Source organism: Chlamydotis macqueenii, chromosome 7 (assembly GCF_036417535.1).
Source record: "Chlamydotis macqueenii isolate bChlMac1 chromosome 7, bChlMac1.mat, whole genome shotgun sequence".
NCBI classification, from domain to species: domain Eukaryota; kingdom Metazoa; phylum Chordata; class Aves; order Otidiformes; family Otididae; genus Chlamydotis; species Chlamydotis macqueenii.
In genome coordinates, this window is record NC_141562.1 from 34,911,801 (window position 1) to 34,925,826 (window position 14,026).

The window sequence follows — 14,026 nt, forward strand, 5'->3', positions numbered from 1 at the left end:
CCAAACCCGCGGGGAGGGGGCGGGGCGAGGCGGGGCCAAGGCCGGAGCGGGCTCTGTCGCTGCTACCGGTGCCGCCCCGTGAGGTCGCTGCTGGGGCGAGAAAGGAGCGGTGGCGGTCGGTCCCGCAGGGCTCCCGCCGGCGGGAGGGGAGAGGCGGCCCCGGGACGGGGCGGGAAGGCAGCGGCCGGCGCAGCCCCCCTCAAGGGCCGCACCGAGCCTGGCGGGTGGTGCCCTTGGCTCGTTCCGACATAAAATTGCTCCTACTTCAGTCATTTCCAGTAAATCCCCGAAAAGCCCACGCACTGCCGAGGCGTGACTTTTCCCCTCTCCGGATTAAGCGGGTTTTCCGCTTTAAAAAGCGGAGCAGAAAAGCTAGAACGTTCACCTGTATGAAGGAGTGGAAATGTCACGGCGACCCTGACGGTGCCAAATCTTTCCTCTGCTTTTACGCTTCTCTGACATCTGAGGGGCAGAGGAGGTGAAAATTAGAGACCAGGGGATGATGCACTTCACTGAGCACCTCATACACACATTTCCATGTGGTACGTATAGATTAATCACTAAGCAGGGACGCATACTCTGATACATAACGTCACAAACGTATACTTTGAAGTGGAAAAGACTCCTAAATTCGTTACTCCCGACCGATGGCGTTGTTTGTAGAAAAGGCAACAAAGCAGAGTTAAATGTAAGAATATGTATTATTAATTTACAAGGAATAAATGTATCAGCGGTAGTTTTAACTCCCAGTGCCAGTGTCATTAGGGTTGAGTTCAGCATAATGGTGGATCTGGCTTCTGATTTGAAGCAGTGGGCCCTGGAATGGCCCTCATCACCTTTATTTTCTCCCGGTTCATCCTAAGTAGTAGAACTGCTGTATTAATATCAGCAGTTTAGGAAGTGTGCTGAATGATTTTTTTTTTTTTCTGGCATCCTCACGATCCTACTGTAAGAGTTCCTTGAAACAGACTTTTGCTTTATGTTGTCACGCCATCAGATAAAACAATCATTAGCAATCTCTTTCAGTTGTGCATCTAGGATTCTGGTGAAGAGAGGATTAAAAGAACATGTAATAGCATCAAGTTGCTGTAATCTGTGAGAAATCTGAAATAGCCATATATGCTAAAGGTTTAATTCCTGTTTTCCTGGTTACAGCATGTAATGCTCCTTAATCCTGGAGTTTGTAATGTTACTGTAATGCATATGCTCTCTGCTTCAGTGTACTACGTAGTGTTCAAACATAGTGACAGGATCACCTCAAAATTTTTACAAATTCAGTAAATTGTGAAACAAGAGGCAAGTGATCAGAACCTTCAGGCTTTCACAGTGACTTCTTGAGGGTTCCAGTAGGCTGGAAATTGCCTGGTAAAGCAGCCAGAGAGATGAAAAGAAGTCGCTTCATCATTCTTTGGATAATTTAAGTCTGGTTTTGTATTGGTGCTAAAGCAAGTCTCTTACACAGGATTCACAATTGCAAGACTACATCTCCCAGTTGACTCTTCTTTCACTGTTAACGTATATTCATCTAAAAAGTTAGAAGAAGGCATTCTAGGTATAATGAACACTACCATTACGGGAGATTTTCAAATTTCGGAATCTTTCATGTTATCGGTACAGGATGAAATACACTTCTTATTACAGAAGAGGCATTGGGATGAAGTATTCTGTAAGTTTAACAGAAAATAAAAGTAATCTTATTAAGAGGGCAGATCATTAACAACAAAAAACATACTGTTACTTGCATTGATGAATCCTAGATTTTTTAAAAGAACACATACAATAGCAGGGATTTTAATCCCCCTGAAGTCCCAAAACATAATCTTCTTTTCTTCACAGTGCATGTCAGTCAACTCCAAATTTTCTTATACCTTCATAATTTAGTTGAATATTAATCCAGAAGTCTGTTGGGTTCTCCTGAGAACTTGTGAAACTTGAGGTAAAATCTAAATGCATAACTTACTGCAGGTTGGCACAATTAATATGAGACTTTTTACAAGTTTGCACAAGCTCAGAATGAATTCCTTGTGTGAATCCATTGATTCCAACAAAGCTATCCTAAAGGATGATTTTAACCAAATACATTGTTTCAAAGACAAGGGATGCCACTTAGTATAATTCCAAGTTATCAATATAAAGGTTTTATTATGTGATTAGAAGAACAATATAGTACATTAAAAATTGATTTCTAGGATCTTTCCTAATAACTTCTTAAAAATCATACCTTTTCATTGGAAGGAATCAAATTTATTTGCATCCTTCTCTGCTTAATTTTCAAGTTCAAGTTAGTCCTGTACAATATAAATACATTTAGTATCTCATTATGTGATTAATACTATTGTGGTGTTTTATTAGGCTATTTTTACCAGGCATTCTAAAACATTTTCATAGATCAGACTGATTGAATATACAGTCATGGATGTACCTTGTGTTCCCCAAACCAGTACTTCTGCTGCAGCACAGACTGCAGCTGTGCCTAAGCTATCTTTCAAAACATATGTTTAAAATATTTCATTTTTCAGTACAAAATGATTGAATTATAGTTTGGACTCTTGAACAATTTTCTATTCTTATACTTTGTGTGACTAGGAGAGTGCTGTCAAATTTGCGTGGCAAACTCACGATGAATAATCTGCTTTTGAACCCTAACGCAGAAAGTCTCAAAAGAGGATCCAAACCAGGCTGGGGCCCACTGTTCAATGCAGTACACAAACACATAGTGAGAAACGTTCCCTATTCCAAAGACTTTGTAATACAGTACAAAACGCAAAATGCTGAGCTGGGTGGGAGGCAAAGTAGTAAAAGGTTCAATATGAGGTGAAAGGTTCAATACCTTGCTGAGGAAATCCCGTTATATCCTGTCTCATGCAAACACTAATCTTGTCTTTCTGAGGATGATGCTTGCTTTCTTGAAATGTCTTTGACCTTTCTTGGTGCTTAGACAAGCAGGGCCTTTTACTCTTTGGGTACAAAAGCAAAATAACCCACAGACTGCTCTTTGTCTCAAATATACAGCAGAGCAGCAAAAAGTGTTCTTAAAAAGCAACCCACATTAACCAAAAATGAAACACTGGAAAGTACAACAGTGCGACAAATGCCATGCAGCATATAATTTCACTTTCAACAAGAATATTGTGCTCCGTAAAAGGATTTCAACAATTACAGTCACATTCCTACAGTAGCTTGTATTTATATGTGAAGTACGACCACTCCACATAGATCAGTGGAGTTTAATCTGAATTCAGTTTTCAGTTTCATCACAAAAAAAACCAAACTCTTTCACTGCAGCTACACATGTCACTTGGGAGTGGTAGGAATGAGAGGAAAAGCCTGCTGCTGCTGGTCGTGTGGCCCAGTCTGTCCCAGCACACACCGTGCAGCTGTGTGTGAGACAGAAAGTGGATGCTATCAGGACTCCTAATTCCTATTCCATCTTCTTGTTGCAGAGAACGGACTGGCAGTTTCAGGCAGCGTAACCACATATTGTGTCATCTTGGGTCATCTGGAGAAACTGAATCTGGGAGCACCGAGGGTAAGGGTATAACTGCATCTTTTTGCAGGAGGACAGAGTTTCAGGGGTGGAAGTGCCAGCCAGCACAACCTTCAGTGTGCTGTCTCGTGACTGGAGGGTGACACAGAGCCGTTGTGCCAGCACTGATTATCCTGCACGTAGGATACACATATGTTCTGGAGGCCTGCCTTAAATCTATAAAGGTGTCTAGGTTCTTGACTCCTGTTGATTTCTGTGGGAGGAAGTGCCTAAATCATGCAGTGACTGGACCCCGTATTTCCAACTCTTGCTTGGACCAACTGTTTATGGACAGTTGTCCATAAACTTACCAAGTGAATTACATTTGACATGTGCTGTAGCAGTATTGTGGGCATCAGGTTCCTGACACAGACAGTGAAAGGCGCAGAAGAATGAGGGCAGGAAACAGTGTTTCAGGCTGTGGGACGGGTTATGAGGATCTCCTTACCAGGCTCAGCTATAGCAAGGGCATAATGTGTATTCAAGAGAATTCGCAGCAGTTCTCCCGTCCCGTTCACAGTGATATGGCAACCCACTGACAATTATTTTCTTAGGAAAGCACAGCAGACTGTACAGTAAGCTGATTTTCAAACAGTTTAACAGCTGGAAGCCAGAGTGGAATCATGCAACTAGCAGATTCTCTCTCCTATGCCACTAACTGTTTAAGAATTGTATTATTTATCTGAAAATTCATTTACAACACATGCAATATCACCTCACCTTCCAAAATAATGCCGTTGCCTTCTGTAAGCTGACTCACAACACACAGATTCAGAAAAAGGGGAAATTCAGGGGGATATTATTAAGAAACTACCATATATGCCTTTAACGTATGTGGACTTTCTCCTCTCAGTGAGTCCACATGTCAGGACACAAATATAGTTTTAACAAATATGAGTATATGAGTTACAATTTTTTATATCATCTGACTATGATTAATATGAACCAAACATCTTGCAATATTGCCAGACTTTCCCTTGCATTTTCATTTTGAGAGTTCTCCTTGTTCAGATGATTGGATATTTATTGTGTATCTATGCCAATTGTTATTGTCAATAGTGAAAACAGTGACTTAAGAATACGGTCTATGTTCAGTTGATTGTGCGATTTTCAAATTGTTTTTACTCACAAAGACTGTTTTTTCATCTTATGTCCATTCAGTTCTCATACATGCATACATGCAAAACCTTATTCTCATTGAAATGAGAAGATTGATACAGAGGAATCTTAAAATAAATATTTCAAATTTATTAGCAGAGATTCACTGTATACAGTTTTTGCCATTCCCACTTTTGCCTCCCCTCAGAGTGCAGAAATGCACATAAAGTTTCTGGCATTTAGCAGAGGATCTCCAACTGAATTCTAGTTCTTAGCACTGCATAATTTGTATATAGCATGATACACAGCAGCTCATATGGATACTGTATTTCAGCAAGCAATAAGTAGTCTCCACTGTCATCAAATACAGAGAAATAATGGGGTTTTTCATGGTGCTGAGAAGTAAATCACCAGTGGTGTTGACTGTGCATCTCAGCTCAGGAGCTGCCCAGCACGCTGGTGCTCTTCTAGAGTCATAAACTGTGGGTCTACCACCATTTGATTTAGCATCAAATCTAATAATTTGTCCAGTTCTGGAAGACTGGTCTCCTGATGTGAAGATCCCCAGTGTGCTAGCAGATGTTCCTAGGCATTAATGGAAAAAGACATGTTTTTAAATGAGACAGTTCAGTCACTGCCCAGGAGCGTTACTTATGATTTTAAAGCATAAACTTTTTGCATTTCCCTTGAATACACAAAAATAAATGCTGCTATTCAGGACAAAGAGATAAAGCGAGAAATTCATTCCCTAAGAACATGGCAACACAGCACCTGTGGCCCAGCGATGGCTGTTCCTGACATGAAGATAATCCTGATAATCTGAAATGAAAACATGAGAAACAAAACATCTGAGATACTTGCCATTCAGCTGCCAGCTCTACAATCAGACCAGATGAGGAGTATTTCTTTTAATGAGTGCAGCAAATTTTAAAAAGTCGTTTAGCAAGTAGAACTGTTCATATACTTGGTTCTTGCAGAAGCTTTTATTTCTGTATTTACAGATAATCTTGTGGGAGGAGAAAATCTGGCACCAAATATTCTTTCAGCAGAGTGGATTAGGTTACAGCCCATCAAATCACAGTATACGTTGTGCCAGTCTAAGGTATTTTCAGAGGAATATGAAAAAACTCTGAAAAAAAACCTGAGGCCAAATCTGGTGGGATGTCAGGGGAAAAAAAACCCTGATAGGATCAAACCCTCATTGGCACCAGGAACTCTTTCTTTTTAATGACTGGGAAGGTTTCATTAAGTGAAAGATTGACACAAGGTTGCTACGACAACATGTGAAAGTCATGCTGGCAGAGACTAAAAGGCTCAGGACCTTCCACTTTTTCCCTATAATCAAACAGCAATTTAGTTTAGGAAAATTTTTTAAAAATCTTTACAAGAAGGAGCGGGAAATATATACATACCTCAGTGATGCCTCAGAGCGGAGAATAGCCAGACAGCCTGCTGCCTTGGTGGTCCATCCAGAACATTTCTAATGGAGGAACAAAGGAATTAAAAGCAAATGCAGAAGGATGTCAGATTTTTGCAACAGAGAAAGCCAATTAGTGTTCTGTAGAGTTGTGCCCATATTTTGCATAACTGCATGACAATTTTTTTTGACATTAAAGTTGTAATTTGTCAACAATTTCTGTATTCCCCAAAAATTAATAGGAATTTACTTTTTTATAGCTATCTCTAGAAGTCATCACCTATTAGACGTTGCCAACACCATGCAAACAATTGACTTAAGCCTAAGCACTTCTGTGATAGGTTTCATCCTATCACAGCAATAATTTCTTCATATCTTGTGCTGATGTGAATGTGTTTTTATTACGTGTGTTTAAAACTCGCTATCTATTATAAAAGAAATAACTTTTTCCTCTTTGAAATAATGTATTCCAAGGGAGGATTTTCCAAAAGTACTACGTAACTGAAAACATGCTCTATTTAAAAGTTATGTCTATGATTGGTGTGAGTTTCCTATTCCAGTGACATGTGCTTTGGTGGTTTATAGTTAAGACGACACTGTACTGAAGTGGTATGGTTTTTTTTCCTGAAAGGCTCACAGATCTAACGCTCCAACTTCAACCACTACATTCAACCAAGTGAGCTGAAAGATCTGTCTTATCCATCGTGAGAAGAGACGACCTGCTTTCCCTCTTTTCTGACCGTGTGGGCAAGAGAAGACTGAACACAGGCAAAAGGATGAAGAACGGAATGGAGGCAGGAGACGCCTGCTTTTTCCTTCTCTCCCTCCTGCCAGGTAATCTACTAGCATTCCCAGACTTTGAATGTTTATTCTGAACTCCAGCAAAGCATTCTTCGCAAAATACGTGGAGCAGTGCTGACTTGCAATGGTTTTCTTAAGGCAGCTATCACTTTTAGCCATGGTGTGATTATAGTTGTTTATCATGTGCTAAACTGATTCATTTTCCCAAATTTAGCTTACTAAGTTAGTCAGGTGAGAGAGACAGCCTGAGACTTAGTAGTTATAGCCCTGGAGTGAAAAGCCAGAGGGTAAAATTCCAGTTACATTGGTGTATCGTGGAATTTGTCTCACTGCCCTAAGCAAACAGAATACTAACAACAATGACAGCAGCCTGCACCCAGTGTACGGGACCTATCTCGTGTTATTCTCATCCAGCAACTGAGAATTCCTGTGAAGAACTGATGTGTCATAGCCCTACAGCTCCCTGGGTCAGATTCCTTACACTTCATAGCTATCCAGCATAGTGTTCTCAAACATAAGCCAATTCACATTAATAGAACACTTTCATGTGATCCAGGGAGAAAGGGGATCCATACACCAGCTAGGAGTGAAGGAGTGCAGAAGGTTATAAAAATCAGGGGCAGAGTGGTACATTTTCATTTTTAGTCTAGAGGAAAATTGGGTAAGTAATTTTTTATTAGTTCTTTAAATTTAAAAATGTCTAGACTCAAAACAGTTTACTGATTATCTTTTGGACATTACAAAAAGGCAAAGGGAGTGTCTTACAAGTAAGAGAAACTTTTCTCCTTACCAGAAAAAAAAAAACAGTGGCTCTTCGAGGTTCTGTAGTTTCATTATCTCTTTTATAACTTTTTTTACAATCCACATAACCTATAAACGTAGTCTAGAGGATGATGTCTGTTTGGTCAGTATCTTTCTAAGACCAAGAGAGTGATCATTAAGTGTGCATGTCCTAAAATAGCTGTTTTAGAACCATGTTGCAACATTACAGACTGTCATAGCTATTTGCAAATGCTCGAGTTTTTAAATATGGCTTTCTTCCACCGTTGCTCTCTTTTCAGAAATAGTTCTAAGGATTTGTTTTAGAAAGGATTGCTTGTTGATTTTAAGTTGCCATGTAACAACAAGAATGTGTGTTTCTCATGCAGAATTTCAGAGATAAAATTAGCTGGCTAGTCACTAGAAAGATTATACAGATGTTTGACCACGTTCTCAAGTGAGAACTGACGATGATGTTTCGTCCTTTCATGCATAACAAAGTTTGCTTCAGGCTGTAAAACACAACACTGAACATCTGTCGGTAGAATACTGCCTCTGGTGACCCAAACCTTTTCTAGATCTTCAGCTACTTGGAGTCACTTCTAGCCTTTCCCACTAGGAGAACTAATCAGATTAAAATAATATTTCACTACTTGGAGAGTAACAAGAACTCAATTATGTTCTTATTTTGAACATTGCCGATGTCATATTGAAGTACTTTGTCAACATGTAAAACCATGGCCACTTCAATTATTTCGGGATTTTTTTAATGTACAGGGTTTATATTACCACAATGTTATGGTATGTGTTTTGGAAAATATTTTTTGAGTAATCTGCCTTTAAAAATACACATTTATCTTCAGGCAGAAACTAACAACCATATTGACAGACACAGGATGACATGCTTCTCTCTGTATTGGTATCGGTTGGGGTTTCCTACAAAATCTATTGTTTTCAAAAAAATTGAGTGCTTATAGCTTGAATTTGTTTCTTGTGATTCTGCTATTCAGGATCAAGCTGCTAGTTATGCCGGAGTAGACATTTTCCCCTTTACACAGCCCAAGAGATGGGTTAGAAACCAGCCATACATGTAGGACTTAAGAAAAGACTTTCCATCCCTTCATGGGGATGGAAAGCTTTTTAATTACAGATTCAGAGATTCATTAAGCAGATGCTAATACATATATCCATAAATCTTCTTTTAAGGGATTTTGGAAAGTGGAAAGGTACAGGGGCTGGTAGTTGGCCAGAAATGTCAGATGGGCCTGTGGATGGAAGATGAAATCCTCACTGGCTTAGTTTTCAGTACTCTGCCATCTGCATCTACATCTACATCCATGCATTTTTCCATCTTTAAAACAGATCTGTGACAAGGACAGGCTTGGATACCCTGGCTTAGGGAGATCAGTACTCACTTTGCAGATGCTCCAGAATTATCTAGCTGTGGAAAGCGACATAGTCTAGGAAAAAGCTGATCTAAGTTATATTATAGCTTTGTTATTTTATCAGTAAAGCAAGTTGTCAATGACTGGATGTGCTTAGACTGTCCCATGGGCACTGTTTTGTGGGGCTGATTAGAAAGAACACCTGTTCCAAGCCAGTCAAACAATCTCCTGCAAAAAAAAAAAAGAAATAAAATAAATCTCCTCAGTTCCAAACTTGTACTTCATACTCACAGGTATGCCCACGGACTGTTTGCTGCTTATACAAAAAATAATTTACATTGTAAATTGCTTGCTAGTTATTTTGTGGGGCTTGATACAAAGCAAGCAGGATAGAAATAGAAATAGAAGCAATAGTTTGGAGAGCTTCCAGAGTAGGCAGCAGAGCGGGGCTGAGGGGGAGACATCTCTGTGAAGGTTCAGGTCGTGGAATCTGCAGGCTATGGTAGAGTCCCTGTCTTCACTGGCAACTTCCATTCAGCTGGATGGGAGGAAGGTATTTTTGAAGAATATTGAAGATACTCCTTTCTTAGCACTTGAAGCTTTCTATAAAATTCCCTATACCTATCATCTTTTATGGCAGTATCAGAGAATGGCAGTATTAGAGAATGATTGACCTGTAACACTGGGCAGCTTTTAATCAGTGTTGTGCTGCATCTTTCTGTGAGGGGAGTCAAACCAAGCTTTCATACTGACCACTCACCTTTTTTCTGGAAAGATGGGCCTTCGTTCTGGGGCAGGTGGGAGCCACTAACTCAGGCTGCAGATGACTTTCAGATCAGCTTCAATGTTTTCTGGTGCCAGTGGAACAACATTTATAGAAGCCTCCTAAGACCATAACAAGTTTGAAAAGAGTAAGATTTTACCCTACATCTATGATCTAAGCTGAAAGCTAAATAAATAGCTTAAATTCAGTTGATCCTACACTCAATTACAGCAACTAATGCTTTGAAGATTTGCACTGCTGACAGCCAGTGTAACAGTAGACCCATCACAGACTGTAGTTTTTATTTTTCTTGACATAATCCTTTTTAAGTATCGGCTTCTAAAATTACACGGTGAAACAAAGTTTGATTTAATTTTTGTATCTTTTAATTAGACACTCTTGAATGCAGGATAGTATGAAAATATTTCAGTTGGTCAAGACACATACACAGAATATACAAGCCTCAGCAAGTTTGACAAAACACTGAACTATATATTCTTGCAAAATTAAATTTGTCATAAAATGCTAGTTAGGACTTGACAGACTCATTTATTTCTCTGGTTTCACAGCAAGCATATGATCCAGCTAACACTCTTGGTTCTTGGTCAGACCCAAGACTCAGCCAGCTCTGAGTCCTTGCAAATGGGTTAGGATATGTTTGTTTGCTTCAAGTGTAAGCAGTAGTGCGCTGTGGGGAATTTTATAGGATTCTAATGGGACTGAACATAAATAAAAGGTAAGAACAATTTATTTTGTTACCTAGATGAAATCTGCTTTTCTGGATATAAAGTAGTCAGAAAAGAATTCTCTGGTTCATGGCAACCTGACTGGGTGTATAGCGGAAACACTTTTTCTTGCTATTGAAACATAATGTGATAGATACCATGCTATTTTTTTTTAATATATGAACTATTGCCATATTTGCAACAGAAATATTTTAGAAGGAAACAGGACCAGTATAACTGTGAGTAAGAAAGCAGGACCACAAGATAATCTCCCTAGAGACAATGAAAGAAACCAGGAAACTTTGTTAGTGAACCAACCCTGTAGCTGTTTCTGCAGAATAGATCTCATTGATGAATTGATCAAATTAGACAAAATGGCACCTGTTTTCAAAGGAATTTTTGGGGAAATGTTATTTCAGAACATTTTCTCCCATTCCCAAAATGTGATTCCTCCAGTAGACTTATAAAAAATAGAACTATTTTGGGGAGATACACACTGGAATAGAGGAAGGATATATCCCTGTTTTCTATGATTGAATGAAGTGTCAGCCAAATAGCACCGCTGCCATGCACTTAAGGATCAATGGCACTTTTTCACTCACCCTCCAAAAAATGCAGGGAGGATGTGTCTAGGTCTTCTGGAGCACAGATAATGTTTGATGTTAACAAACTCTGACATCGTGAGCAACTCCTAGTTGAAGCCAGAAGCACAAAGACGGCTGCAGTAAGGAAAGTGGAAAAAAAGTACCAAAAAGCAGTTAATTAGTATCAAGATCTCAATTTTTACAGCACAGCTTTATGAATCTATAGTTTTTGACCTTACATGTCTAGATTTAAATGTGCTTCATTTTGGTTTTAGCATGCTATAGACTGAATTCTCCAAGACTTCAGAGGGAGGCATGTGTGATGTATTATACATAGCTGTCTTTCACTTTTGTTACTCTTAGCCTAGTATAATCTGAGCTGTTGCCCTATTTTTCATTCTCACAGAAAAGATTTTGATTAGACTATAAAGATTTTGGGTTTGTATTTCTCTGTGTGTCTGTGTATCATATATTCAACATATTGATACAATTGAAACTACCGTAATTATTATTAGCTGTTGGAACAAGTTGCATGCCTACTTGTTACACTGTCTGTTACTCACAGTTTCCATGCCACTTCCAACTGTAAACTGAAAATTATACTTAACCACTTTCTTTATGAGAAAGACCTGATTTCACCCACAAATTTGCAGCATTGCACAGTTTTATTGAACCCATATGAAAATCTCTCCATGATGCAAAGGGGCAGGAGGTTTAAATTTATGGTCCACATTAATTTGGGTTTTTTTCAGTTTCTCTGGTGGACTCTTAAATCCTTGCAATGTTCACATCAAAAGGTGATGTGTGTCAGAAGCATTGAGCACGGAGATATTCTTGCATTCTAATAAACTAGCCTTCACATTTCTTAATTGTCATACATGCAATATTTAGTCCCTGCATGAAGACTTAGCAGCCCAAAACCAATATTTTAACCGTGGCACTATTAAACCATTTCTGTTGGTAAAAAGATTTCAAGAGTTTTGGAAATTGTGCTTAAGCCTTTTGCACTAAAATATCCTACAGTCTCATCATATCTTTCTGTGGCAAGTTCTGTTCTTTCACATGAAGTTTAAAGTTTTATTCAACCCACAGGCTATCACACTTTTCAGAGAAGATTATTACTCCTTTCTTCATGTACAGGACTACGCCAAGTAACCCTTAAGAATTTTCTCATACAGGAAAAAAAGAATCACATCTGGATACAAGAAGATACTAATCTTGATTCACTTTAGCCTGTAATTACAGAAGGTGGTACTGTGTATACTCCAATCATACAGGAACTTTAAACCAAATAAACAATTGGAGGCCTTATTTTGTCCTCATTCCACTGACTTGAAACACGGTTAGTATCTACTTTTTGGGTACTAGTGACTGATATCTATTTCCCTATATCCTATCATGGTTTCATGTTAAGAGTAGAAGTTTTCTATTTTTTCATTTACTAATATTTCATAGTGTTTTGTGATGACTTAAAAACTATTGAGGTAACTGGGAGATAAAAGTGCTATCTCTGAACTTGCATATGGCATCAGCCTAATAGCATCAGCCTAGACATTATTTTTAATATTAGCTCCTGCTTTAACAAAAAAAAAAAAAGGTGGTTTTTTTGCCAGCAAGTCAAGGAAGTGCAGCACAAAAAGGCACTTGGATCTTTAATATCCAAAAGAGACAGTCATAAGGCTTGCATAAACATGTAATATTTCTATCTGAAAGATGAAATCTCAAAAAAAAAACCTGTCAAGCTAAAAAACTTGAGTGCTGCTTTTCATGTTGCTCTGGTTGTGTGCTATCATTTAAGATATCAGTGCTGACTCTTGGGATTTTGCACCCCAATGAATTATCATTTTTAATTTCGAGCCCACATCCAAATATGAATCCCGTCACTGGATTGCAGTGCTAGCACTGTGTTCTAAGGTTACAGACATCGTAGGTGCAGCTGGGCAATGTTGCTTATTTCCATTCACTTTATTAACTTCTGTTATTTTCTTAGGGATGAAAAAACCAGCTCAAAGACAGTAGACAAATAGATAAATAGTAAGCAACTGCAGAATCAAATTTCATCTGTTCATCTTTGAAGTTCTGACTGTTGTAATGACCAAAACCAAAATAAATATAGCTAATCTTCTAAAAACATAATTTTATTTCAATGTTAAAATCTTACTGAGATGAAAGGGGAAATTCATATCTTTAAGAGCCAGGCTGTTTGCAGAGTGAGGAAGCCAATATTGCAGCAATTTGCAGATGGTTTCTAATATTTTCTTCCCAATTTTGCATTCAGTATTACAATCCCTGCTTTAAAATGTCAATATAGTGCCTAATTATGTATAACAACAATTATTTTTTGAGCCTGGTCTCCAGGGAACCTTCTCCAAATCAAAACTGAGATTGAGTTAAAGTACTGTAAAGCCTGTGACTGACATCCACCGATGAAGAAATGCCAATGGAAAAATACACCTGTAAATTAAGAGTGAGCTTCTGAAACTGGATATTGTTTATAGTAGTGGAAAATGATAACATGAATATAAATAGTGTAGACCCAGCTGGACAAGGCAATATGTTATATGAGTTTAAATCTGTCGTTAGGAGGAGCTGATTAGGTTTATGTCTGTCAAAAGGATGAAGACTTGTGCCATCTGTAACAACAGTGAGCAGCTTAGTTAACTTGATCTCCACCAACCACCATGGGTCACTATGGACCACTTCCCACCAACGTGGCATTAGATCATCTTTTAAAAAAGCCACTACCACAAAGGCAAACATCAAGAGCTCCAATTTAGAGTGGGAAAATGCAGTTTAGGCACCAGTCATTATTAACACATCATCATAAAAACTTTAGGGACTGTCTTTAACTGACTTCTCAGTCTTGTTTTGCATGCCTGCTTAGTTGAATCAAAGGAGTCAAGGTGGAAAATAGGTTTATAATTTATGCTCATATTAATCTTTAAACATTCTAACAGTGATGAAACAG

General features: G+C 38.6%; 1 protein-coding gene across 7 annotated transcripts in view; it reads left to right on the forward strand.

The window, feature by feature from the left end:
* Nucleotides 1-7,448: 7,448 nt before the first annotated feature.
* TACC2 (transforming acidic coiled-coil containing protein 2) overlaps nt 7,449-14,026 on the forward strand; it is a 143,813-nt gene continuing 137,235 nt past the window's right edge. For all 7 annotated transcript variants that reach the window (XR_015259053.1, XM_086752012.1, XM_086752016.1 and 4 more), the window contains exon 1: nt 7,449-7,503. The gene's annotated coding sequence lies outside the window, so the exon portion shown is untranslated. The remainder of the gene's footprint in view (nt 7,504-14,026) is intronic.